This window comes from Salvelinus alpinus, chromosome 12, assembly GCF_045679555.1.
Source record: "Salvelinus alpinus chromosome 12, SLU_Salpinus.1, whole genome shotgun sequence".
Classification (NCBI taxonomy): domain Eukaryota; kingdom Metazoa; phylum Chordata; class Actinopteri; order Salmoniformes; family Salmonidae; genus Salvelinus; species Salvelinus alpinus.
Window position 1 is genome coordinate 20,975,812 of NC_092097.1, and position 27,655 is coordinate 21,003,466.

The 27,655-nt window shown below is 40.0% G+C and overlaps 1 protein-coding gene across 2 annotated transcripts in view; it reads left to right on the top strand.

The window, feature by feature from the left end:
- LOC139535663 (rap1 GTPase-activating protein 1-like) overlaps positions 1-27,655 on the top strand; it is a 194,118-nt gene that overhangs the window by 45,012 nt on the left and 121,451 nt on the right. Inside the window, exon 2 of one of the 2 annotated variants that reach the window (XM_071335320.1) lies at positions 6,636-6,672. The exons of the other annotated variant lie outside the window; for it this stretch is intronic. The gene's annotated coding sequence lies outside the window, so the exon portion shown is untranslated. The remainder of the gene's footprint in view (positions 1-6,635; positions 6,673-27,655) is intronic. 2 annotated transcript variants of the gene reach the window in all.

Sequence of the window (27,655 nt, forward strand, 5' to 3'; positions counted from 1 at the left end):
TAGATGGATGGAGTAAATCACTTTGCTTGCGAGCTATGCTGGACTTGAATGACTGTTAATCACAGTTGGCATATTTCTTAGTTGTCAATCAAATGTATTTGGCGTCAATCAAATGTATTTGGCATCAATCAAATGGGTGGGCAGGCAGGCAAGTTCCTATTCAGTTGTCAAAACGTGGGTTGGGACAAGAATGCATTGGAAGGCAAGCTGCAGAACTGCGAGCAGGCTACTATTCCCCGTCGTTTATCTATGCAATCTATGCAATCTACTAATGGCTAACATTAGTTGTTGATCTTGTTGATGTGCATAGGCAACTGAGGAAGAGAGCCTACTGAAAGGGAAATGGGGATACCTAGTCAGTTGTCCAACTGAAATGTGTCTTCCGCATTTAACCCAACCCCTCTGAATCAGCGAGTTGCGGGGGACTGCCTTAATTGACCTCCAGCTTTTCATGGTTGTTTGATCAATAGGACTGTAAAGTTCCCAAATGTAAGAGGTATACCGTGGTATTTACATATTTACAGAAATCCATTAAGGTGTATTTTGTGGCTTTTGGCGAATACATTCTAATGATCTAAAGTCCTGCTGCTTTTACAGCCTGGTCTCATAGACTAGATGTAACATAGTAAATGTAAATCCAGGACACTCAAATTAGAATGATATTTTACGTTTGGTATGATTAGATTTTATTTGACCTTTATTTAACTAGACAAGTCAGTTAACTTCTCTGCGCTACGGATCCCTTTTACGGGATCACTTTCCTAAACAACCGCTAGAATTGCAGGGCGCCAAATGCAAAAATATTACAAAAAATATTTATAATCATGCAATCACAAGTGAAATATACCAAAAAACAGCTTAGCTTGTTGTTAATCCACCTATCGTGTCAGATTTTGAAAATATATTTTACAGCGAAAGAAATCCCAGCTTTTGTGAGTGTAGCTTTCAATGCTACAACAGCTAGCATTATATTAGCTTGGTTAGCTTGGTCACGAAAGTCAGAAAAGCAATAAAATGAATCGCTTACCTTTGATAATCTTCGGATGTTTCCACTCACGAGACTCCCAGTTACACAACAAATGTTATTTTTGTTCGATAAATATTACTTTTATCACAAAAAAACGCTATTTGGGTTGCGCATTATGTTGAGAAAAACAAAGCCGTGTTCCGTTCGACAAATTCCAAAAAGTATCCGTAATGGTCGTAAATTAATTACTTAAAAATCATACAATGTGATTTTCTGGATTTTTGTTTTAGATTCCGTCTCTCACAGTTGAAGTGTACCTATGATAAAAATTACAGACCTCTACATGCTTTGTAAGTAGGGAAACCTGCAAAATCGGCAGTGTATCAAATACTTGTTCTCCCCACTGTATGGAATCATGTAGTAACCAAAAAAGTGTTAAACAAATCAAACTATATTTTAGATTTTAGATTCTTCAAAGTAGCCACCCTTTGCCTTGATGACAGCTTTGCACACTCTTGGCATTCTCTCAACCAGCTTCACCTGGAATGCTTTTCCAAAAGTCTTGAAGGAGTTCCAACATATGCTGAGCACTTGGTGGCTGCTTTTCCTTCACTCTGCGGTCCAACTCATCCCAAACCATCATCTCAATTGGGTTGAGGTTGGGTGATTGTGGAGGCCAGGTCATCTGATGCAGCACTCCATCACTCTCCTTCTTTGTCAAATAGCCCTTACACAGCCTGGAGGTGTGTGTTGGGTCATTGTCCTGTTGAAAAACAAATGATAGTCCCACTAGGCGCAAACCAGATCGGATGCTGTGGTAGTCATGCTGGTTAAGTGTGCCTTTTAATTCTAAATAAATCACAGACAGTGTCACAAGCAAAGCACCCCCATACCATCACACCCACTCCTCCATGCTTCACGGTGGGAACCACACATGCGGAGATCATCTGTTCGCCTACTCTGCGTCTCCCAAAAACGCAGTGATTGGAACCAAAAATCAAAAATTTGAACTAATCAGACCAAAGGACAGATTTCCAACGGTATAATGTCCATTGCTCGTGTTTCTTGGCCCAAGCTATTTTCTTATTATTATTGGTGTCCTTTACTAGTGGTTTCTTTGCAGCAATTTGACCATGAAGGCCTGATTCACGCTGTCTCCTCACGCTGTCCTCCTCTCCTCTCCTCTCACTCCTTGAGATGTGTCTATTACTTGAACTCTATGAAGCATTTATTGTGGCTGCAGTTTCTGAGGCTGGTAACTCTAATGATCTCATCCTCTGCAGCAGAGGTAACTGTGGGTCTTCCTTTCCTGTGATGGACCTTATGACAGCCAGTTTCATCATAGAGCTTGATGGTTTTTGCGAAAGCACTTGAAGAAGCTTTCAAAGTTCTTGATGTCTCATATTGTTATTATGGGTCTCGTCCCGTGTATTTTTTAGAGGCTTACAACTCGCTCTTTGTTTGGGTTACAGCCCTGTATTATATACATATCCCTGTTTTGGGCTTCGTCCCCGTCATGTTCATGACGTACTCAATTTTCAGTAGAGAAATAAAAAAACGTATTTCATATTCCTCCGCCTGTCTCCTATCATTATACAATGTTAAAATATCAATGCAGTTAAACAGGTTCATGTAAAATAATGAATTATGTTGGCTTACACTTATGGCACTTCCAAGGCCGTTTCATGATGATTATTATGGTCGTGTCAATCATGTTATACAGTGCATTCGGAAGTATTCAGACCCCTTCCCTTTTTCCACATTATCTTGCAGCCTTATTCTAACATTTATTAAATATATGTTATTCCTCATCAATCTACACACAATACCCCATAATGACAAAGCGAAAACAGGTAAAAAACAGAAATACCTTATTTACATAGTTATTCAGACCCTTTGCTATGAGACTCGAAATTGAGGTCAGGTGCATCCTGTTTCCATTGATCATCCTTGAGATGTTTCTACAACTTCAAATCTAATTTTATTGGTCACATACACGTGATTAGCAGATGTTATTGCAGGTGTAGTGAAATGCTTGTGCTTCTAGCTCTGACAGTGCAGTAATATCTAACAAGTAATATCTAGCAAATTACACAACACATACCCAATACACACAAATCTAAGTAGGAATGAATTAAGGCTATATAAATATGGACGAGCGATGTCAGAGCGGAACGGACTAAGATACAGTAGAATAGTATAGAAAAACATTATATACATATGAGATGAGTAATGCAAGATATGTAAGCATTATCAACGACTATTTAACCATGTTAATCATTACTGAAATGAAAACTACAAACATTTAACCAGTTAAAGATAATGAATACATGAAAACAAATATTTTATTAAAAATAATTCATACAAAAGTCAAGAGTTGGCTATAACACGAGGACAAACAAAGTGAGTGTGTGTGTAAGTGTTTGTGTGCATGTATGTGTATTATGGTGTGTATTATTATTATGGTGTGTATTTCTTTGTTTTAGTGTGGTCAGGGCGTGAGTTGGGTGGGTTATCTATCCTAGGATCCTAGGATAGGATAGGATAGGATAGGATAAAGTAATCCTTCTAACCCCCCCCCCCCCCCCCTTAAAAGAGTTAGATGCACTATTGTAAAGTGGTTGTTCCACTGGATATCATAAGGTGAATGCACCAATTTGTAAGACGCTGGATAAGAGCGTCTGCTAAATGACTTAAATGTAAATGTAAATGTAATGTATTATAATTTCCCATCATAAAAATGTATCGCCATTCCCCAATCAAATAACGTAAAATAAAATAAAAATCTGTATTTCTTTTCCCAATCTGGCAACCCTCATACAAATCGACATAGCCTTGTATAAATTGCATTATGGAAGGAATGGTGTAATGTACACGAAATATGAAATGCGTTATGAAGAAAATCGTGTAGACCTACTGTTGCCAACACGAAAAAGGGCCTTTCTGACTACAAGTGCACCAGTATCCCAAAGTATTAAGCGAAAACAAGCATAGAAAACAATATTGGCATTATAAAAAAAACAAAGTAAGGCTACTATTATATTTTAATTATTTTGGTGACAACCTGGTTGATTAACAATATTGGGTTTTTAACACGTAAATTTTTTTATATAAATAAATGTGGCACACAAAAAAGTCAGTGTAGACCACCATTGCTCATCATATTGTAACGATCGTCTTCGGGAGAAAGAGAGGAGGACCAAAGCGCAGCGTGGTAAATGTTCATGATGATGTTTTTAATAAACTCAGAACACTAAACAAAACAATAAACGATGTGAACAAACGAAACAGTACCGTGTGGCGACAAACACTGACACGGAAGACAAACACCCACAAACCAAAAGACAAAACAGGCTACCTAAATATGGTTCCCAATCAGAGACAATGACAAACACCTGCCTCTGATTGAGAACCATATCCGGCCAAACGACAAACCCAACATAGAAACACAAAACATAGATAACCCACCTAACTCACGCCCTGACCACACTAAAACAAAGAAAATACAAAAGAACTTTGGTCAGAACGTGACACATATATTGCTCTAATAACTTTCAAAAAAACAAATCCGAAATTCCCCCCTCAAAAAATTATTTTCCTATGAATGAAGTCACACAAAAATGTGTGTCTTTTCACATAAATGCACAAAAATGCACAAAATCTGCTGAAATACTTTTTGTACATATTTGCACAAATTGAGTGTGATATTGTGTTGCTTATATATATATATATATGTAGATTCTTAGCATGCTATTTGAATTATGTTGAAATTTGTGTGCATACTATGTGTGTGACTATTTACACTGAGTGTACAAAACATAAGGAATACCTTCCTAATATTGAGTTGCACTGTAACGGAATTCCTCCTCCTCTTCATCCGAAGAGGAGGAGCAAGGATTCGACCAAAATGCAGCGTTTGAATAGGACATAATGAATTTATTAAACAAGACAAAAACGAACTAACTTGAATAACTAACAAAATAACAAAACGGAGTAGACAGACCTGGACATGCGAACTTACATAAAACGAAGAACTCACGAACAGGAAAAATGACTACACAAAAGAACGAACTGACAAACAAACCGAAACAGTCCCGTGTGACGCGACAAACACAGACACAGGAGACAACCACCCACGACAAACAATGTGAAACCACCTACCTTAATATGGTTCTCAATCAGAGGAGATGAAAACCACCTGCCTCTAATTGAGAACCATATCAGGTCACCCATTACCAACATAGAAACACATAACATAGACTACCCACCCAAACTCACGCCCTGACCGTCAAACACATACAAAATAACAGAAAACCGGTCAGGAACATGACATGCACCCCCTTTTGCCCTCAGAACAGCCTCAATTTGTCAGGGCATGGACTCTACAAGGTGTCGAAAGAGTTCCACGGTGTTGGATTCGTCATTTTGAACATTGAGATATTAAATAAATGATAGGGAAGAAGCATAGAATCCAAGGAGAAAGAGACTGGGTCTCTGTAGAAAGACAGATAGCTGTGGAATGTGTTGGAATGTGTTGGGGGACGGGAGCAGAGCAGCGTGTTGATACAGGGGAGACAGATGGACATCTGTGGATTAGATGAAGGAGGGGTTGAGGTCAGGAGGTGAGGACAGATTCCCTTAAGAGAGTAATAAGGGTTTGGTATCATGTTACCCTCTTTCCGTTGAACCATACGATGTAAGGATTGGAGAGAAGGAGTGTCTTAAGTAGGATGCATATAAACTGTGATGTCTGAAATGTTTTGCTGTCTGTTTACAGCTGTACAGAACCGTTGGGGAATGATTACACTTGGTTTAAGCTTCTCTAGTGTCCGTGAGTTATTTACTCTGAAAAATAAGAACCTAACAACAGGGATGCTGGCCCATGTTCACTCCAATGCTTCCCACAGTTGTGTCACGTTGCCTGGATGTCCTTAGGGTGGTGGACCATTCTTGATACACACAGGAAACTGTTGTGTGAAAAACCCAGCAGTGTTGAAGTTCTTGACACATTTAAACTGGTGCACCTGGCACCTAGTACCATACACTGTTCAAAAGCACTTAAATATTTTGTCTTGCCCATTCACCCTCTGAATGGCACACATACACATTCCATGTCTCAATTGTCTCAAGGCTTAAAAATCCTTCTTTAATCTGTCTCCTCCCCTTCCGCTTGATTGAAGTGGATTTAACAAGTGACATCAATAAGTGATCATAGCTTTCACCTGGATTCACCTGGTCAGTCTATGTCATGGAAAGAGCAGGTGTTCCTTATATTTTCTACACTCAGTGTATGTTGACATACATATCAATTCACCCAGCCCCCAAAGTAAGAATTTTCCTGGTAGGTTTGTTCTGGCATTAACCTGTGATGTTAACCGCCCGTGTGCATTTCCATCAGCCCACACAATGGAACTGCCTGCACATTTTCACAGCTCCACTTTAGGAATAATTGATATTCATGATGCATACTCATGCAGCTGAAAGTTTAATTCAGTTTACTTATGCAGAAAGATGGCATTCACAGCACTATGAAGTTTAGTGTGCCAGTGACTATGACAAGTTTCAAGTAAAAAATATATATTTTATTTCAAATCCTGAAATGGGTAGGGTGTTAATTAGGATGTTTATGTTTTCTTTGTCATTTTAAAGGTCCTTTCCTATTTTTCAGGAAAACTGTAAGAGGAGAATACACAGACATAAAACAGGTAAGACAATGGACATGTGTATCACACTGCTGACAATATTGAGAGCTAAATGAAATCAAGCTGTTTGTTGAACCAGTAGTGTGTTTGTTGGTGAACAGACGGACACAACATTGCCAGTCATCATTGTCTGTCAGCCAGAACAAGCAGAGCACTTGAACACTATTCCCTGCTGTTGATGCGAGCAGCAGCAGCAGAAGCAGCAGTGAGAATGGCTCCAGGTTATGAATGTGGCATTTGAAATGGGACTGGCCAGTCTGGTGACTCCATGGGCTCAGATTATTGCTCCAGCATGGCGGAAGCAGCAGGAGGAGTATGCATGGCTCCAGCCCTTTCTGTCTGTTACGCGCCTCAGTACTGAATCCATTTGGAGAGGGATGGATGGTTGTGTTTTGATGTGAGTGTTTCATCTGCCCAGAGGCAGCATGTGTTCTGCGCTCTGCCTGTTTTATGTGTTATAGCACGCTAAGGCCTCCTGTATTTTCAAAAGACATGAGTACTCTGACCTGCCGTGCCTCTCTTCTCAGGAGTTTTATAGATACAGTTGAAGTCAGAAGTTTACATACACCTTCGCCAAATACATTTAAAGTTTTTCACAATTCCTGACATTTAATCCCAGTAAACATTCCCTGTTTTAGGTCAGTTAGGATCACCACTTTATTTTAAGAATGTGAAATGTCAGAATAATAGTAGAGAGAATCATTTATTTCAACTTTTATTTCTTTCATCACATTTCCAGTGGGTCAGAAGTTTACATACACTCAATTAGTATTTGGTAGCATTGCCTTCAAATTGTTTAACTTGGGTCAAACATTTCGGGTAGCCTTCCACAAGCATCCTACAATAAGTTGGGTGAATTTTGGCCCATTCCTCCTGACAGAGCTGGTGTAACTAAGTCAGGTTTGTAGTCCTCCTTGCTCACACACACTTTTTCAATTCTGCCCACAAATCTTTTAAATGATTGAAGTCAGGGCTTTGTGATGGCCACTCCAATACCTTGACTTTGTTGTCCTTAAGCCATTTTGCCACAACTTTGGAAGTATGCTTGAGGTCATTGTCCATTTGGAAGACCCATTTGCGACCAAGCTTTATCTTCCTGACTGATGTCTTGAGATGTTGCTTCATTATATCCACATAATTTTCTTTCCTCATGATGCCATCTATTTTGTGAAGTGCACCAGTCCCTCCTGCAGCAAAGCACCCCCACAACATGATGCTGCCACCCCCGTGCTTCACGGTTGGGAAGGTGTTCTTCGGCTTGCAAGCGTCCCTCTTTTTCCTCCAAACATAACGTTGGTCATTATGGCCAAACAGTTCTATTTTTATTTCATCAGACCAGAGGACATGTCTCCAAAAAGTACGATCTTTGTTCCCATGTGCAGTTGCAAACCTTAGTCTGGCGTTTGAACCCGAAACGTTTGAAAGTGGTACCTTCAGGCGTTTGGAAATTGCTCCCAAGGATGAACCAGACTTGTGGTGGTCTACAATTTGTTTTCTGAGGTCTTGGCTGATTTCTTTTAATTTTCCCATGATGTCAGGCAAAGAGGCACTGAATTTGAAGGTAGGCCTTGAAATACATCCACAGGCACACCTCCAATTGACTCAAATTATGTCAATTAGGCTATCAGAAGCTTCTAAAGCCTTGACATCCCTTTCTGGAATTTTCCAAGCTGTTTAAAGGCACAGTGTATGTAAACTTCTGACACACTGGAATTGTGATACAGTGAGTTATAAGTGAAATAATCTGTCTGTAAACAATTGTGTTGTCCTAACCGACTTGCCAAAACTGTAGTTTGTTAATCTACTGCCTGTTACACAGGCCCAGAAGCCAGGATATGCATATAATTGGTAGCATTGGATAGAAAACTCTTTGCAGTTTGTGGAAATGTTAAAATAATGTATGAGACTATAATACAATTGATATGGTAGGTGAAAACCCAACCAGAATAGTAGAATAAAAAATTACGTCCCAGACTCTTATATTGGAAAGCTATGCGATTCTAGCTCCCAGATCGCAATTCCTATAGCTTCCAATAAATGTCAACTGTCTATGTTCAAGGTTTCAGGCTTGTTTCTTCCAAAACGAGGAAGAATTTTGAGTTTTGGTACAAAGAGTCACAGTGGAAAATCAGTCTGTCTAAAAATTAGTCTGCTCATTTTTGTTTTCTATCGAACATACTTCTTTCCGTATGAAATATTATAGTTGATTTAAATTTTAGGGTACCTGAGGATTAAATAGAAACAGTTTGACTTGTTTGAACAAAGTTTAGCGGTAGCTTTTTGGATTCCTTTGTCTGCATGTTGAACGAGTGGATTACTGAAATCGATGGCGCCAACTAAACAGACTTTTGGGGATATAAAAAATATTTTTTTCTAACAAAATGACAATTCATGTTGTAGCTGGGAACCTTGGGATTGCCAACAGAGGAAGATTTTCAAAAGTAAGTGATTTATTTAATCGCTCTTTGTGATTTTATGAAGCCTGTGCTGGTTGAAAAATATTTTGTTGTGGGGCGCCATCCTCTAACAATCGGATGGTGTGCTTTCGCTGTAAAGCCTATTGTCAATCGGACAATGCAGTTAGATTAACAAGAATTTAAGCTTTTAACCGATATAAGATACTTGTATGTTCATAAATGTTTAATATTACGATGATATATTTTAATTGCGCGCCCTCCAATTTCACTGGATGTTGTTAATTAATAGGGATAGGCGTCCCGTCAGCGGGAACCTATCCCTATTATATTTGTTGTTGCAGGTGCTGCGAAATGCTTATGTTTCTACCGCCAACAGTGCAGTAACACCTAACAATACAAAACAATACACACAAATCCCCCAAAATTTTAATTAAGAAATATCAGAACAAGCAATGTCCGAGTCCGGAATATGTAGTGAGCTGCAAAAAGTATTGGGACATTGACATTTTTGTTGTTGTTTTGGCTCTGTACTCCAGCACTTTGGATTTGATACAATGACTATGAGGATGAAGTGCGGACTGTCAGCTTTAATTGGATGGTATTTTCATCCATATGTTTAGAAATTACAGTAATTTTGTACATAGTCCCCCCATTTTAGGAGACCAAAAGTATTGGGGATTAAAGTGTGTATTAAAGTTAAGCATTTGGTCCCATATTCATAGCACGTAATGACTACATCAAGCATGTGACTTTACAAATTTGTTGGATGCATTTGCTGTTTGTTTTGGTTGTTTCATATTATTTTATGCCCAATAGAAATGAATGGTAGATAATGTATTACAGTGCCTTGCAAAAGTATTCATCCCCCTTGGCGTTTTTCCTATTTTGGATTTCATGTAAGTGACACACAAAATAGTCCAAATTGGTGAAGTGAAATGAAAAAAATTACTTGTTTCATAACATTCCCCAAAATTGAAAAGTGGTGAGTGCATATGTATTCACCCCTTTGTTATGAAGCCCCTAAATAAGATCTGGTGCAACCAATTACCTTCAGAAGTCACATAATTAGTTAAATAATGTTCACCTGTGTGCAATCGAAGTGTCACATGATCTCAGTATATATACACCTGTTCTGAAAGGCCGCAGAGTGCAACACCACTATGCAAGTGGCACCACCAAGTAAGCAGCACCATGAAGACCAATGAACTCTCCAAACAGGTCAGGGACAGAGTTGTGGAGAAGTACAGATCAGGGTTGGGTTATAAAAAAATATCAGAAACTTTGAACATCCCACGGAGCATCATTAAATCCATTATTAATAAATGGAAAGAATATGTCACCACAACAAACATTCCAAGAGAGGGCCACCCACCAAAACTCACGGACCAGGCAATGAGGGCATTAATCAGAGAAGCAACAAAGAGCCCAAAGATAACCCTGAAGGAGCTGCAAAGCTCCACAGCGGAGATTGGAGTATCTGTCCATACGCCCACTTTAAGCAGTACACCCCACAGAGCTGTGCTTTATGGAAGAGTGGCCAGAAAAAAAGCCATTGCTTAAAGAAATGAATAAGCGATCACATTTGGTGTTCGCCAAAAGGGATGTGGGAGACTCCCCTAACATATGGAAGAAGGTACTCTGGTCAGATGAGACTAAAATTTAGCTTTTTGGCCATCAAAGAAAACGCTATGTCTGGTGCAAACCCAACACCTCTCATCACCCCGAGAACACCATCCCCACAGTGAAGCACGGTGGTGGCAGCATCATGCTGTGGGGATGTTTTTCATCTTCAGGGACTGGGAAACTGGTCAGAATTGAAGGAATGATGGATGGCGCTAAATACAGGGAAATTCTTGAGGGGAAACCTGTTTCAGTCTTCCAGAGATTTGAAACTGGGACAGAGGTTCACCTTCCAGCAGGACAATGACCCTAAGCATACTGCTAAAGCAACACTCAGGTGGTTTAAGGGGAAACATTTAAATGTCTTGGAATGGCCAAGTCAAAGCCCAGACCTCAATCCAATTGAGAATCTGTGGTATGACTTAAAGATTGCTGTACACCAGTGGAACCCATCCAACTTGAAGGAGCTGGACCAGTTTTGCCTTGAAGAATGGGCATAAATCCCAGTAGATGTACCAAGCTTATAGAGACATACCCCAAGAGACTTGCAGCTATAATTGCTCCAAAAGGTGGCTCTACAAGTGATTGACTTTGAAGATGCACAAAAAATATTGAGCATCTTCAAAGTGGTAGGCATGTTGTGTAAATCAAATGATACACACCCCCCCCAAAAAAACAATTTTAATTCCAGGTTGTAAGGCAACAAATCGGAAAAATGCCAAGAGGGGTGAATACTTTCGCAAGTCACTGTATGTAATTTTTGAGTAACTTTTATTGTAAATAAGCATAGAATATGTTTCTAAACACTTCTACATTAATGTGCATTGTACCATGATTACAGATAATTCTGAATGAATCGTGAATAATGATGAGTTAGAAGATTACAGAGACATAAATATCCCACTATTTGTTGTGTAACGGGAATAATTTAAATTAGTTACAGTATGTCAGAAAAAGAGAGACCTGTCCTGCAATATGATTATGATTTAGGCCTATATAATAAAAGTTAAATAAACATATTAGATGACCAACGGCAAATGCATCTGTTTTATCATTAGACGTATGTTTTAATGTTTTTATTAGCCTACCATTATTATAATTCCTGCGCATCAAACACCCCAAAATGAACACCCCAAAATTTAGCCAAAATTAACAATAAGCCTATTTACTTGCAATAAGTTGATCAACCTTCTAGAAGTTGTGCGCATGCATGGTTTGAGATCTTTGTGGAGAGGGGCACACTTGGATAAATACCAATCTCTGCAGGAAAACTGGTGCATGCAAGGAGTATTTTTTTGTGCACACGCACCTTTGATAAATGAAGCCCCAGGACCTGTTGAGTTCTTCTCCTCTCTCTCTGTGTGTCTCCCTCTGTTTGGCCATGTGTATGAAGAGTCTTATGGTCTGGAGAGGAGACTTGGCTGTGACTGGAATGTAATTGTCACTGTGACTCTGAATACTGATCACTCACCATACCTGACTTAGTCTGGAAAGCGTATTAAACTGGCTTTCTTTACATTTATTGAACTTGTATTTATTCAGGGGAGCCCAATTAAGACCAGGGTATCATTCTCAATGTTGCTCTGAGAACAAACAACTCACAAACATGATAATTCAATAAAAAGCAGAAAATAAACTACAAGATACAGCAGATACAGACACATCCCATCTCAACATCGGGAACTTGCTCGATGAAAGAACCATCCAATGCATAAATGTGTAAACCATCTGAAATATTTCTATGAGAATTAGAAAACAACATACTGTACATTTAGTTTTTCCCGCATTATGTACCAATATTAAATCGACAAGGGCTTTATGCAAGGCAACAAAATCAGATTGCAGCTGTAACAGCCTGGTCAGCAGTAATGGCAGTAGCGTACATAACAGATGACTGTTGCAGGTTTTTTCAGATATTGCTTTACACCACTGTAAATAATATTGGTCTAATTAAAATCCTTGAAGTACTAATTAAGTCGTTTTTTGGGGTATCTGTACTTTACTTTACCACATTCCTAAAGAGAATTATGTACTTTTTTCTCTACATTTTCCCTGACACCCCAAAGTACTCGTTACATTTTGAATGCTTAGCAGGACAGGAAAATGGTTCAATTCACGCAAGAGAACATCCCTGGTCATCTCTACTGCCTCTGATCTGGTGTTGGAGTGTGCCCCTCGTTGTCTGTAAATAAAAAAAACAAGGAAATGGTGCCGTCTGTTTTTTTGGAATTTGAAATTATTTATACTTTTACTTTTGATACTTAAGTATATTTTAGCAAGTACATTTACTTTTGATACTTAAGTATATTTAGAACCAAATACTTTTAGACTTTTACTCAAGTAGTATTTTACTGGGTGACTTTCACTTTTACTTGTCATTTTCTATTAAGGTATCTTTACTTTTACTCAAGAATGACAATTAGTTACTTTTTCCACCACTGATTATTTATAGAAATAGAGGACAGGTCCCAAAATCCACCCCCAAAATTGCAGGTCCCAAATTGACATGGTTTGATTCTGCAGGAAATCACAGTTTAGGGCCTCTTTACACAACACTACTTTGACGACAGAAAGAGGTACTTGTGTAGTGCAAAGAGACGGATCAAGTTTCAAATCTCTCTTCAAATCTCTATTTTAGATTCAAATCTCTCTCCCACACTACCTCCTGTGGTCAAAAGTTTAGGCACATCTATTTCCCTGAGCCTTCTTTTGCCATATTTACATACACAGGCCTGATTGGCGTATAGGATCGTCTAGACTCTAGTGACTACCCCATTTACCCCTTAAAAATAGGAGGATACATATGCAAATAAAAGATGACTGGGCATTGGTCAAAATAATCAGATCAGATTGTGATGTCATGCTGTGGGCCAAAAAGCTCTTACACTAAAAGGGCATTATCATAATTTTGTTTTGTTACTTCATAGTGTAAAAATAATATTATAAAAATGAAATGCTTATACATGCTTATACAGAAACCCAGCCTAAAACCCCAATGAGCAAGCAATGCAGATGTAGAAGCACGGTGAATGACTAGGAAAAACTCCCTTGAAAGTCAGGAACCTAGGAAGAAACTTAGAGAGGAACCAGGCTCTGAGGGGTGGACAGTCCTCTTCTTGCTGTGCACAGTGGAGATTATAAGAGTACATTGCCATTAAGGCCAGGTTATTCTTCAAGATGTTTAAGCGTTCATAGATGACCAGCAGTCAATAATCAACAACAGGTCAGCACCTCAGGTCAGGGTTCCATAGCCACAGGCAGAACAGCAGAAACTTGATCAGCAGAGAGAGAGAGAGAGAGAGAGAGAGAGAGAGAGAGAGAGAGAGAGAGAGAGAGAGAGAGAGAGAGAGAGAGAGAGAGAGAGAGAGAGAGAGAGAGAGAGAGAGAGAGAGAGAGAGAGAGAGAGAGAGAGAGAGAGAGAGAGAGAGAGAGAGAGAGAGAGAGAGAGAGAGAGAGAGAGAGAGAGAGAGAGAGAGAGAGAGAGAGAGAGAGAGAGAGAGAGAGAGAGAGAGAGAGAGAGAGAGAGAGAGAGAGAGAGAGAGAGAGAGAGAGAGAGAGAGAGAGAGAGAGAGACAAACACCTGCCTGCAGGTGACAGCATTCCCTCCCCCATATGCCCCCCTAGGCACAACTATGACAACATAACCAACAAAAACGGGTCACAACTCCTGCAGCTCTGTCGCACGCTGGGTATGTACATAGTCAATGGTAGGCTTCGAGGGGACTCCTATGGTAGGTTCACCTATAGCTCATCTCTTGGCAGTAGCACTGTAGACTACTTTATCACTGACCTCAACCCAGAGTCTCTCAGAGCGTTCACAGTCAGCCCACTGACACCCCTATCAGACCACAGCAAAATCACAGTCTACTTGAACAGAGCAATACTCAATCATGAGGCATCAAAGCCAAAGGAACTGAGTAACATTAAGAAATGCTATAGATGGAAGGAATGCAGTTTGGAAACCTACCAAAAAACAATTAGGCAACAGCAAATTCAATCCCTTTTAGACAACTTCCTGGGTAAAATGTTCCACTGCAATAGTGAAGGTGTAAACTTGGCAGTAGAAAATCTTAACAGTATATTTGACCTCTCAGCTTCCCTATCAAATCTAAAAATCTCAAATAGAAAACCGAAGAAAATGAACAACAATGACAAATGGTTTGATAAAGAATGCAAAAATCTAAGAAATAAATTGAGGAACCTGTCCAACCAAAAACATAGAGACCCGGAAAACCTGAGTCTACGCCTTCACTATGGCGAATCACTAAAACAATACAGAAATACCCTACGGAAAAAGAAGGAACAGCACGTCAGAAATCAGCTCAATGTAATTGAAGACTCCATAGACTCTAACCAATTCTGGGAAAATTGGAAAACACTAAACAAACAACAACACGAAGAATTATCTATCCAAAATGGAGATGTATGGGTAAACCACTTCTCCAATCTTTTTGGCTCTATAACAAAGAATAAAGAACAAAAACATATACATGATCAAATACAAATCCTAGAATCAACTATTAAAGACTACCAGAACCCATTGGATTCTCCAATTACCTTGAATGAGTTACAGGACAAAATAAAAACCCTCAAACCCAAAAAGGCCTGTGGTGTTGATGGTATCCTTAATGAAATGATCAAATATACAGACAACAAATTCCAATTGGCTATACTAAAACTCTTTAACATCGTCCTTAGCTCTGGCATCTTCCCCAATATTTGGAACCAAGGACTGATCACCCCAATCCACAAAAGTGGAGACAAATTTGACCCCAATAACTACCGTGGAATATGCGTCAACAGTAACCTTGGGAAAATACTCTGCATTATCATTAACAGCAGACTCGTACATTTCCTCAATGAAAACAATGTACTGAGCAAATGTCAAATTGGCTTTTTACCAAATTACCGTACAACAGACCATGTATTCACCCTACACACCCTAATTGACAACCAAACAAACCAAAACAAAGGCAAAGTCTTCTCATGCTTTGTTGATTTCAAAAAAGCCTTCGACTCAATTTGGCATGAGGGTCTGCTATACAAATTGATGGAAAGTGGTGTTGGGGGTAAAACATACAACATTATAAAATCCATGTACACAAACAACAAGTGTGCGGTTAAAATTGGCAAAAAACACACACATTTCTTCACACAGGGTCGTGGGGTGAGACAGGGATGCAGCTTAAGCCCCACCCTCTTCAACATATATATCAACGAATTGGCGCGGGCACTAGAACAGTCTGCAGCACCCGGTCTCACCCTACTAGAATCCGAAGTCAAATGTCTACTGTTTGCTGATGATCTGGTGCTTCTGTCACCAACCAAGGAGGGCCTACAGCAGCACCTAGATCTTCTGCACAGATTCTGTCAGACCTGGGCCCTGACAGTAAATCTCAGTAAGACCAAAATAATGGTGTTCCAAAAAAGGTCCAGTCACCAGGACCACAAATTCCATCTAGACACCGTTGCCCTAGAGCACACAAAAAACTATACATACCTCGGCCTAAACATCAGCACCACAGGTAACTTCCACAAAGCTGTGAACGATCTGAGAGACAAGGCAAGAAGGGCCTTCTATGCCATCAAAAGGAACATAAATTTCAACATACCAATTAGGATCTGGCTAAAAATACTTGAATCAGTCATAGAGCCCATTGCCCTTTATGGTTGTGAGGTCTGGGGTCCGCTCACCAACCAAGATTTCACAAAATGGGACAAACACCAAATTGAGACTCTGCATGCAGAATTCTGCAAAAATATCCTCCGTGTACAACGTAGAACACCAAATAATGCATGCAGAGCAGAATTAGGCCGATACCCACTAATTATCAAAATCCAGAAAAGAGCCGTTAAATTCTACAACCACCTAAAAGGAAGCGATTCCCAAACCTTCCATAACAAAGCCATCACCTACAGAGAGATGAACCTGGAGAAGAGTCCCCTAAGCAAGCTGGTCCTAGGGCTCTGTTCACAAACACAAACACACCCCACAGAGCCCCAGGACAACAGCACAATTAGACCCAACCAAATCATGAGAAAACAAAAAGATAATTACTTGACACATTGGAAAGAATTAACAAAAAAAACAGAGCAAACTAGAATGCTATTTGGCCCTAAACAGAGAGTACAGAGTGGCAGAATACCTGACCACTGTGACTGACCCAAACTTAAGGAAAGCTTTGACTATGTACAGACTCAGTGAGCATAGCCTTGCTATTGAGAAAGGCCGCCGTAGGCAGACATGGCTCTCAAGAGAAGACAGGCTATGTGCACACTGCCCACAAAATGAGGTGGAAACTGAGCTGCACTTCCTAACCTCCTGCCCAATGTATGACCATATTAGAGAGACATATTTCCCTCAGATTACACAGATCCACAAGGAATTCGAAAACAAATCCAATTTTGATAAACTCCCATATCTACTGGGTGAAATTCCACAGTGTGCCATCACAGCAGCAAGATTTGTGACCTGTTGCCACAAGAAAAGGGCAACCAGTGAAGAACAAACACCACTGTAAATACAACCCATATTTATGTTTATTTATTTTAACTTGTGTGCTTTAACCATTTGTACATTGTTACAACACTGCATATATATAATATGACATTTGTAATGTCTTTATTGTTTTGAAACTTCTGTATGTGTAATGTTTACTGTTCATTTTTATTGTTTATTTGACTTTTGTATATTACCTACCTCACTTGCTTTGGCAATGTTAACACATGTTTCCCATGCCAATAAAGCCCATTGAATTGAGAGAGAGAGAGAGAGAGAGAGAGAGAGAGAGAGAGAGAGAGAGAGAGAGAGAGAGAGAGAGAGAGAGAGAGAGAGAGAGAGAGAGAGAGAGAGAGAGAGAGAGAGAGAGAGAGAGAGAGAGAGAGAGAGAGAGAGAGAGAGAGAGAGAGAGAGAGAGAGAGAGAGAGAGAGAGAGAGAGAGAGAGAGAGAGAGAGAGAGAGAGAGAGAGAGAGAGAGAGAGAGAGAGAGAGAGAGAGAGAGAGAGAGAGAGAGAGAGAGAGAGAGAGAGAGAGAGAGAGAGAGAGAGAGAGAGAGAGAGAGAGAGAGAGAGAGAGAGAGAGAGAGAGAGAGAGAGAGAGAGAGAGAGAGAGAGAGAGAGAGAGAGAGAGAGAGAGAGAGAGAGAAAGAATACACAGGACACCAAATAAGATAGGGGAATTACACCAGATAGAACAGACTTTAGCCCCGGCACATAGACTATTGCAGCATAGATACTGGAGACTGAGACAGGAAAGAAAAAAGGTTGTCAAAAGAGAGATCAGGGTCCAGAGTAACGCCAAGGTCCTTCACGGTTTTATTTGAGATGACTGTACAACCATTGAGATGAATTGTCAGATCAAACAGCAGTTGTCTTTGTTTCTTGCGACGTAGAACTAGCATCTCTGTTTTGTCTGAGTTTAAAAATAAAACATTTCCAACCATTCACTTCCTTATGTCTGAAACATAGGCTTCTAAGGTAGACCATTTTGGGGCTTCACCAAGTTTCATCGAAATGTACAGCTGTGGGTCGTCTGCATAGCAGTGAAAGTTGACAGTGTGTTTCTGAATGACATCACCAAGAGGTAGCCTATATAGTGAAAACAATAGTGGTCCTTAATCGGAACCTTGAAGAACACTGAAACGTACCATTAATTTATCAAGGGACAAACCATACACAGATACAAACTGATATCTTTCTGACAGATAAGATCTTAACCAAGCAAGAACTTGTCCGTGTAGACCAATTAGGGTTTCCAATCTCCCCAAAATAATGTGGTGATCACCTTATGTTTCCTTTGTGACAGTGGAATAATTTTGTGAGGGATTTCGAGGTTCTGATTTGAAAAGTGTTTGAGCCGAATAGATTCATCATCATACAGGGAAGCAGGGATTTCCCCCTGTTATTTCTGCTGAACGTAGGCTGTGCATCCCCACATCCAATCAACCAGAAGCGGCAGTATGAATAGGGAAAGGGGGATACCTAGTCAGTTGTCCAACTGAATGTATTCAACTGAATGTATTCAACTGAAATGTGTCTTCCGCATTCAACCCAACCCCTCTGAATTAGAGAGGTACAGGGAGCTGTCTTAGTCGACACCCACAACGCCCGGGGAACAGTGGGTTAACTACCTTGCTCAGGGGCAGAACAACAGAATTTTACCTTGTCAGCTCAGGGATTCGATCCAGCAAACTTTCAGTTACTGGCCCAATGCTCTAACCACTAGGCTACCTGCCAAATACTAATGTTACTGAAGATTGATGAAGAACCTTCTATATCATCTCTAATGCAGTTTGACTATGCATGTTCAGAGACTTTTCATAAACATAAATTGGCATAAAATAAAAAAGCAAGAGAAAAACTCTCATCTTGCTTTATTGCACTATAGCCTAATTTATTTTGAGTTTAGTACTTGGCTAGAACTAGCAGAGAAAGAGCTTGTGGCTGTTATGTTATGTGATGAGTGGTCTGGCCCTCAAAGCAGTTTAAGTTTAGTGTGCGAGTCAGCAAAAGAGGAATGGGAATGTATTCAGCAAAGATGATTTTTCTCCTCTCCTTTTTGTTTATCTTGCACTCATAAGCAGAGAAGAACTCACTCTAACTATAGGGTAATATAACAGCTGCCACCTGCCTCATTTTCATTAGACACAAACATCCCCACATTCTTCATGGTACTATTCCCCAACAACATGTGATACACAACTGTTGTTATGTCTGTAACTGTCTGTCACGTTCTGACCTTTATTTTCCTTTGTTTTGTCTTTAGTTAGTATGGTCAGGGCGTGAGTTGGGGTGGGCAGTCTATGTTATGTGTGTTACGGCTGATTTCCTCCTCTCCGTCTGAAGAGGAGGTGTAGGGATCGGACCAAGACGCAGAGTGAAAAGTGTCCATGTTTTATTGACAATAAACTGAACACTACACGAAACAAAATAACAAAAGAGAATCTAACCGACAAACAGTCCCGTGTGGCACAACTACTGACACGGAAAACAAACACCCACAAAACACACGTGAAACCCAGGCTGCCTAACTATGATTCTCAATCAGAGACAACGATTGACAGCTGCCTCTGATTGAGAATCATACCAGGCCGAACACAAAATCCCAACATAGAAAATCACACATAGACAACCCACCCAACTCACGCCCTGACCAACTAAATAAATACAAAACAAGGGAAAACAGGTCAGGAACGTGACAATGTGTTTCTATGTTTAGGGTTGTCAATTGGCCTGATATGGTTCTCAATCAGAGGCAGGTGTTTTGCTTTGTCTCTGATCTTCAGACGAAGAGGAGGAAATCAGCCGTTACACTGTCAAGGTATACTAGTCATGTTAACTTGTAAAACATGTTCTCACCAGGATCTGCCTAAAACCCAGTCTATTTGTATTTGTATGAAAAATGGTTGGGACAATTGTAATGCTACTGTTGAGTTGCCATGTTTTGGTCTGTGAGTTTCATCTCCATGGATGATTCCTCCCCTCCCCCTCGTAGACTGGAGGATGGCATCATGAGCCTTTAGAGTTACAGTTATGACTCACTCTCTCTCTCCTCTCTCTCTGTGAGCATTATCTCATCAATCTAAAGAAAACTTCACCTCTTGAGTCATGATTTGTTAACGCTAGATCTTATGTGTTTCATAGTGTCTACGTTAGTGCTGTAGTGACAAGTAGATAGCATTATGTACCATTGGGATCTAGTGGGGTAGCCATCAGAGGTGATGATTTAAATTAAAAGGGAAGCAAGGCACATACTCACTCTCTGATGGCTACTAGCTTTTGTTGAGTGGCTGATGTAGAGGCATCTATCACTAAAGCCTTGGGCTAGGCCAAGAGGCTAACAGCTCCATCAATACAAGCCTCCTCTATTGGCTCATACAGTATAGTAAAATGATCACAACAGAAAAATAAACATTCAGTGCTTAAGTACCTTTCATGGGTAGCCTATGCCCATTCTGCATCATTTATGCAACCTTGGCTTCAACTGGAGGAAGCTTGACCTGTTGACCATGATGCAAACTTCACTTGATCAGCCTAATGCAGTTCAGGATAAACACATGCAGATGGCAGAAAAACCCCAACCCCAAAGACAACATCCAGAGTGTCAGTAGAGTTGCTGCGAGTGGTTGTTAATGCTTGTACCAACATTTTATTGATCATCACATTACTGTGCTGCAACCTATCCTTCTCGTGGAACATCTGTCATCAGGTAGGCCTGAAAGACAACCTTTTTAGAGATACCTACAGTAGCAACATAAGCGTAGGAACAGAAACCTGAATGATGGGGGTAACAGTTCTGTTGGTGATCTGCTCGCACCATGTGTCCTCGGTTCCTCGCTGTCTTGATGAGCCTTATGGTGGACAGCAGGAGATGAGCAAGGTCTTGGCTGGGTTTTGGGCTCACCATGACCACCACAGGGCTGATGCCGGTCCTAACCATGACCAGAGGCTGACCCAGGGAGAAGTAGAGGAAACAAATCCTGCCCCTGACAAGAGAGAGAAACGCAGGGAACATGGATATTAGACAAGTACTGTCTGTTCCTAATATATAGTCTAGACAGAAACACAGAGCAGAAACTATAATATTCTGATCACTATACAAAATGATAAATACCTATGCTTACTCATATCACAGTATTTTATGTTTTTGATACGGTATTTGACAGTATTTTATGTTTTTGAATAATTCTAAGTAGTTCTACATTTGCTTTATGGTCTTATGATGGCAACATTCTAAGTGATTTCAATGGGTCTTTCTCCATTCTGATTGGTTTATTCTGTTCATTTCAACCTCAAAAAATGTTTGTGCATTTGAGATCATTTCTCATTTGAGATCATTTTCACAGTGACACGTAGGTATGGGCAAAAAACTAGGCCATATTTTTAACCAAATGTTGCAATTATGATTTCACTTTCGATTTAGATGAAAACATTTGGGTGATCTGTTAGAATCATGGAAATAGAATGATTATAATAATTCTATAGTTAGAATATAATAGTGGGCACATTGAATACAGTGTTGACATGACAACAAATTAAAATGCTATGGAGGAGTTATTGTGACAGTTTAGGAACCAAAGTGTTGGTCATTGTTTCTTAGGTGAACCTATAATCTTTGGCTACATGAAATGTTTCTTACATGTAGCCAACATATTCATGCTTCGCCTATTCGTCTTTGATTTAGAAGATACTGTTGCACAAGCACCATGCTGATTAAAGCCTACACCAACACTGGTATCAGGCTGTGTTAGCTAGCTGACTCAGTACATTTATTAGCTAGCCAGATTAGCATTAGCGGATGTTCCCAGTTTGCTGGGACTAGCCTGATTGCCTTCAGAATATAGCCACAGAAGATCTGGGTTTCCAATCTCTCCAATCATACAAGACAACAGTAATAAAGCACAGTTTCTCTGATTAAAACAGATAAAAACTCCATTCCAATTATTGTGTTTTTTAAGGTGTGTAAAAAGCCATTTTAGACAGTGGCCTTAGGATTTGATACAATGTAATTATTCACCATTAGGTACCTCTTTTCTAACATAATAAAGATCTAAGGAATATTTTTACCAATGCTAAAGTTTAGTTTATTGTATCCAACTGGTAGTAAAAAACAGCACTACTGTGTGAATTCTTGGCTTTAGTTTAAGTATTACAAACTGCTCTGCGGTTGTTGTTCTTTACCATAGCTCTAATGGATCTTAAAAAAGTGTTCACATCTCAAGGTGCTACTTTACACTGCATTAAAACATCAAACTCCATTTGAATAACACTTTGTTTTTTGACATTTTATTAAACACTAGTAGAAATAGCGCTAGGTTATCAAGGGGCCAAATCGCTGTCTGCACGAGTTGGATTCCTACAAGCGTAGATGCCATAAAGGCAAATCCAAACTCGTATTTTACCCTTAGCATCTCTCAGCGCTTCAGGTCATCCATCATTCCCAACACACCCATGGTGATTGGGTTTGGTGTGAAAGGAAGACCGGGGGAGAGGCAGTTTTTCATCCCTTAGCAGAATACTATTATGATGATGAAATGGGATGTTGCTGTTGACCTACACTTCTGTCACTCTGCTTTAGTCACCCCCTCACTCTCCAACACTATTTATGGCTTTTACAGACACTGTCCTCCAATCCATTCCCAAATGGCTTGTGCAGTACTATGCACTGTACCATATACTGGAAGGAAGACTGCAGCAAGAGTAATGGAGTGTGTGTGTGTTTATTCTTGGAAATAGGCACACACAGAGGTAAAATAAAATAAAATGTTTATTAAAGTGAAAGTTTATCTAAAATCTAAAATGTTCTAAGGGATTCCATACATTGAAACTAGTTTGCCTTCTCCCATTCTCTCTCTCTATAATCTAGAACTGGAAATCTGCCCAAAAAACGGGCTTATGACTTGTGACGCATCTTTGTGCACTGCTAGCTCTGCTCCGTTGTCAGTCAAAGAGCGATTGAGAAATCCGCATTTTGTTGACACATTTTTTGTTGTATTGAAAGCGTACGGCCAAATTAGCTGTTTTTATCGCACGTACTATCGGAGTCAGGAAATGTGTATTTTTCCACCTAAAACGATTGCGATTATTTATGTTATCATTATTTTATGTGGCCGACTGGAACAACAGCGGAAATAGATAACAACTGTGCATGTGTGCTCTCGTGGGGAATCATAAGGCCCTTATTCACAATCACAGATGTGATTATTTTTCGGGGGAGAAGTGCAGACAGTAGCCTAGCATTACAGATGAGTTATACAAAGTAAACAACAACTTACAAACATGTCTGACGATGAAATACTAGCGAGTGATGAAGAAAACTACTGGAGGGCCGCTGATGTTTATAATCTGTAATACATTTTTTTATGGCTAAGGGGCTAAAAGTAATTATATTGTTAGGATACTCATGGCCACTATTGACAGGGGAGGGGGGGGTATGAATACACAGTAGACCGGACTACATGCAACCAAATAGGCCTGCCCCAGGTGGTTCCTGGGGCCATGTGTTTCACGCAAGGCTATATAGTTGTTATAAGCATGCGAGGCTGGAGCCTGGTTCCCATCTGAGGGTGAGGCACAGCAGGGGCTGGCCATGGCGCTAAAATAAAGTAAATGCCACTGCCGCCCACTACAAAGGAAAATGAAAGAGGGCAGTGGCACTTTGATGGTGTGACTGAAGACGAAGGCTATCGGAGGGGGCAGGGTGGAAGGACTACAGACCTATTACAGGGATCACACTACGCACAGGGGCCGTTCCACTAATGTACTGTCCATACCTTCAGCAATACAGCTGTCATTGAAAAGCATCAGGTTCATGATCTGGGAAATAGTCAGGGATAATCCCTACCACTAGACCAACGTGTGTGTGTGTGTGTGTGTGTGTCAAATCAAATCTCAAATCAAATTTAATTGGTCACATACACATGGTTAGCAGATGTTAATGCGCGTGTAGCGAAATGCTTGTGCTTCTAGTTCCGACAATGCAGTAATAACCAACGAGTAATCTAACCTAACAATTTCACAACAGCTACCTTATACACACAAGTGTAAAGGGATGAAGAATATGTACATAAAGATATATGAATGAGTGATGGTACAGAACGGCATAGGCAAGATGCAGTAGATGGTATTGAGTACAGTATATACATATGAGATGAGTAATGTAGGGTATGTAAACATTATATTAAGTGGCATTGTTTAAAGTGGCTAGTGATACATGTATTACATAAAGATGGCAAGATGCAGTAGGTGATATAGAGTACAGTATATACATATGAGATGCGTAATGTAGGGTATGTAAACATTATATTAAGTGGCACTGGAGAGTGTGTGTGTGTGTGTGTGTGTGTGTGTGTGTGTGTGTGTGTGTGTGTGTGTGTGTGTGTGTGTGTGTGTGTGTGTGTGTGTGTGTGTGTGTGTGTGTGTGTGTGTGTGTGTGTGTGTGTGTGTGTGTGTGTGTGTGAATTAAAGAGACGTATACAGTCCTTGGTGCTGAAACACACTCCAGCCATAGAAACAATAGAGGCCATTGTTGAGCAAATCCCAAAGAGTGGCGTGTTGCCGGGGAACAGCACCTGTCATTCTTCCAAAAGCTCCCAGTGAGATCAGTCCTTTTGAAGCAGTATTATTTTCAGCCTCTCCTTTTCCGTGTGGTCTGATCCACTATTGCTAGTGTAAGTCGCTCTGGATAAGAGCATCTGCTAAATGACTAAAATGTTTCCAGGGATTCAGTTGGCATTTTGTGGAAGTTCTGTAGTTGATTGCTTTTTCATTATGATTTTCAAAATGTATGTGAGGCTTTTGCATTAGGTATAAGCAGCTTAAGGTTGTAAAAACATCTTAATTCATTAATAACACAGTGAGAGCTAGTAGGCAAGCCTGTGTTATTTCAATAAAGCAGTGTGATGAGACATCCCCAGTGTGTCTGTCCCTCTTTGTGTCTGTTCCTCGCCTCTGGATAAATGAAAATAGGTCTCAAACTGTGTCCTTCAAGCCTGTGTTTGCACAGTCATTAACCCAGGCTTGTGGTTGCTCTCTCCCTAGCTGAGCTGAAAGAAAAATCAGCTCTGGTCTTTTCTCTCCCTCTTCCTCCCTTCATATCTCTCTGTTGTTTTTCCTAGAGGCCTCTGCCTCTCAGTATTCACCCCAGAGAATGTGTTGCGTGTGGTGTGTATGTGTTATACTGTAGTGTCTGTGTGGGTTGATCCAGTTGAGAGACACAGGCAGGCGGGGATTCTGTCCATGTCTCTCTGCAGTATTGCTATAAAAGATTATGCCATATTCCACGTGCTCTGCTGGTGAGAGGTGAGAGGTGGAGAGGAGGAGAGGAGGAGAGGTGAGAGGAGAGAGGAGGAGAGGGCATGGATGCGAGAAGGAATACAAAGTGGCTGTGTGTTTACACGTGATCAGGGGTGTATAAATTCCGCCAATTTTGTTAAACGTTTATTAAACCGAACAAAACGGGCGTAAACATACTTGAATTTGTTCAATAGAACTCTTGTTTGCAACTGTTGGACTAATGGTTACATCCTATATAAGCTAGATGCAGACAAGAGTGTGCAAGGTGTTATTGAATGTCACTGTCTATTCAAATTTGTCTCTCGACCTGTGTGCACCTCCATTGTAAACTTTCATTCACAGGCTATGTTGTAGCAACCTCATGATGGGTATAGGGAAAATTTGAGTATCATGTAGTAGCCTAAACCTATTGATGTTATATTGAACAGGGTGAATGGAATATGAATGACAGTCATCCAATATGCTGTAATAGAAAAAAAAGGAAAGAAATCGTCCTTTCTCATCTTAAACGGCACTGACCGCCACTGGTTTCTTCCTACTGGAAACTGTCTGCTTTGATGACAGGGCTATTCAATATCTTTCTGTTAATCTGTCTTTTACAATTTGAGACTGGCAATAATAAAATAGCTACTATTTGAATATCATTTTCATCTCTGGCTTGGTCAATTAATGGGATATATTTTCTGAAGATGTTTTCCTTCACTTGGCTTATTATTCTAATTCTCTTCTGTTGGTATGGGGTGTGTCGGGACCTCTGACAGCATCTGCTAACTCAACGTTAAGAAATCGATTGCAGTTTTGGAGTTTCTCGCAAGATCCTTTTGTTAAAAGACAACAAAGAACTGTAGCTTGCAAGTGACACATCACATAGTGCATGAAATATGGCACACACAGCCCCTAATACGATCCCCTCCGTTGCACATCTGAAATGGAAAGTAGTCCTCTTCTGAACAGAGGGGGTGATGGTGTTCTAAGAGGACTGCATTAGTCCACTCCTTGACTGGTAGTGAATGCAACTTCCAAAAATGAACAATCGGATTATAATAATCTTATTTTTGATCTTGCAAACAATGTAAAGTATGTTTAGATAGGTGTAATCTAGAACAGTTTAGTGTTGCTGCCTGTAACTGATGCTGTTGTATATCCTGGGTGTAGTTGAGAAACAGTAAACATGTCTTTTGGACACGAGAAATGTCGATAACAAATAGACAATGCAACAAAATCCTGCAAGACAGATGTTGTACTGCAAGACAGACGTTGTACTGCAAGACAGACGTTGTACTGCAAGACAGACGTTGTACTGCAAGACAGACGTTGTCCAACCATGATGTATGGTGAGTCTGTGTCAGTTATCAGACCTTTGCAGGCTAGATGGGAAAAACCTTCAGATTGCGTCATGGGTGTAGTTGTGTGGACAGAGAGTAAATATTAAATTTGTTTGTTTTTTAAATCTGCCTTTTTCTTTATTTTCCTTTATTATTTTCCTCTAACCCTACCACCCTTCCATTAATTGAAGTAAACTAATGGACAACAACATTTAGGCTTCTACTTCCAGCTTATACATACTATATACATTTTATGGACACAGTATATTTTACAATAGTTATCTTTTGTTTGTTTTTAGTCCCATCCTTCAGCTACCCACAACCCCTCTCATTTATCTCTGAAGACCATCCAGTTTTGATTTCTATTTGCCATATATTTTTCAACTTAGCTGTTTCACAAAAGTTCTGAATCTATATACGGACACAGTACATTTTACATTAGTTCTCTTCTTATTTTTAGTCCCACCCTTCAGCTCCACTCAATTCCCTCCCTTCTATCTCTGAACACCATCCAGTATTTGCCATATACTGGATGTGCTGTAATTTTTCACTTTCTATTCTCATAGTTTCTACACATTGTAAATTAAAGATAAACATTTTCGCTAAGAGTATAAATATATTATTGATTAATTGACTATGACTTTTCAAATCACCCAGCAGTGCTATTTGTAGAGTTAGCTCCAGGTAAATGTTGCAATTCTTCAGCCATTCCTGAACCTGCAATCAAAAACAAGCTACGTATGGACAGTACCAAAACACATTTTATAATGATTCTGTCTCTTTACAGCAACATCTGCAGAGCTGGGATGGTTGTATTACCCATATACAGTT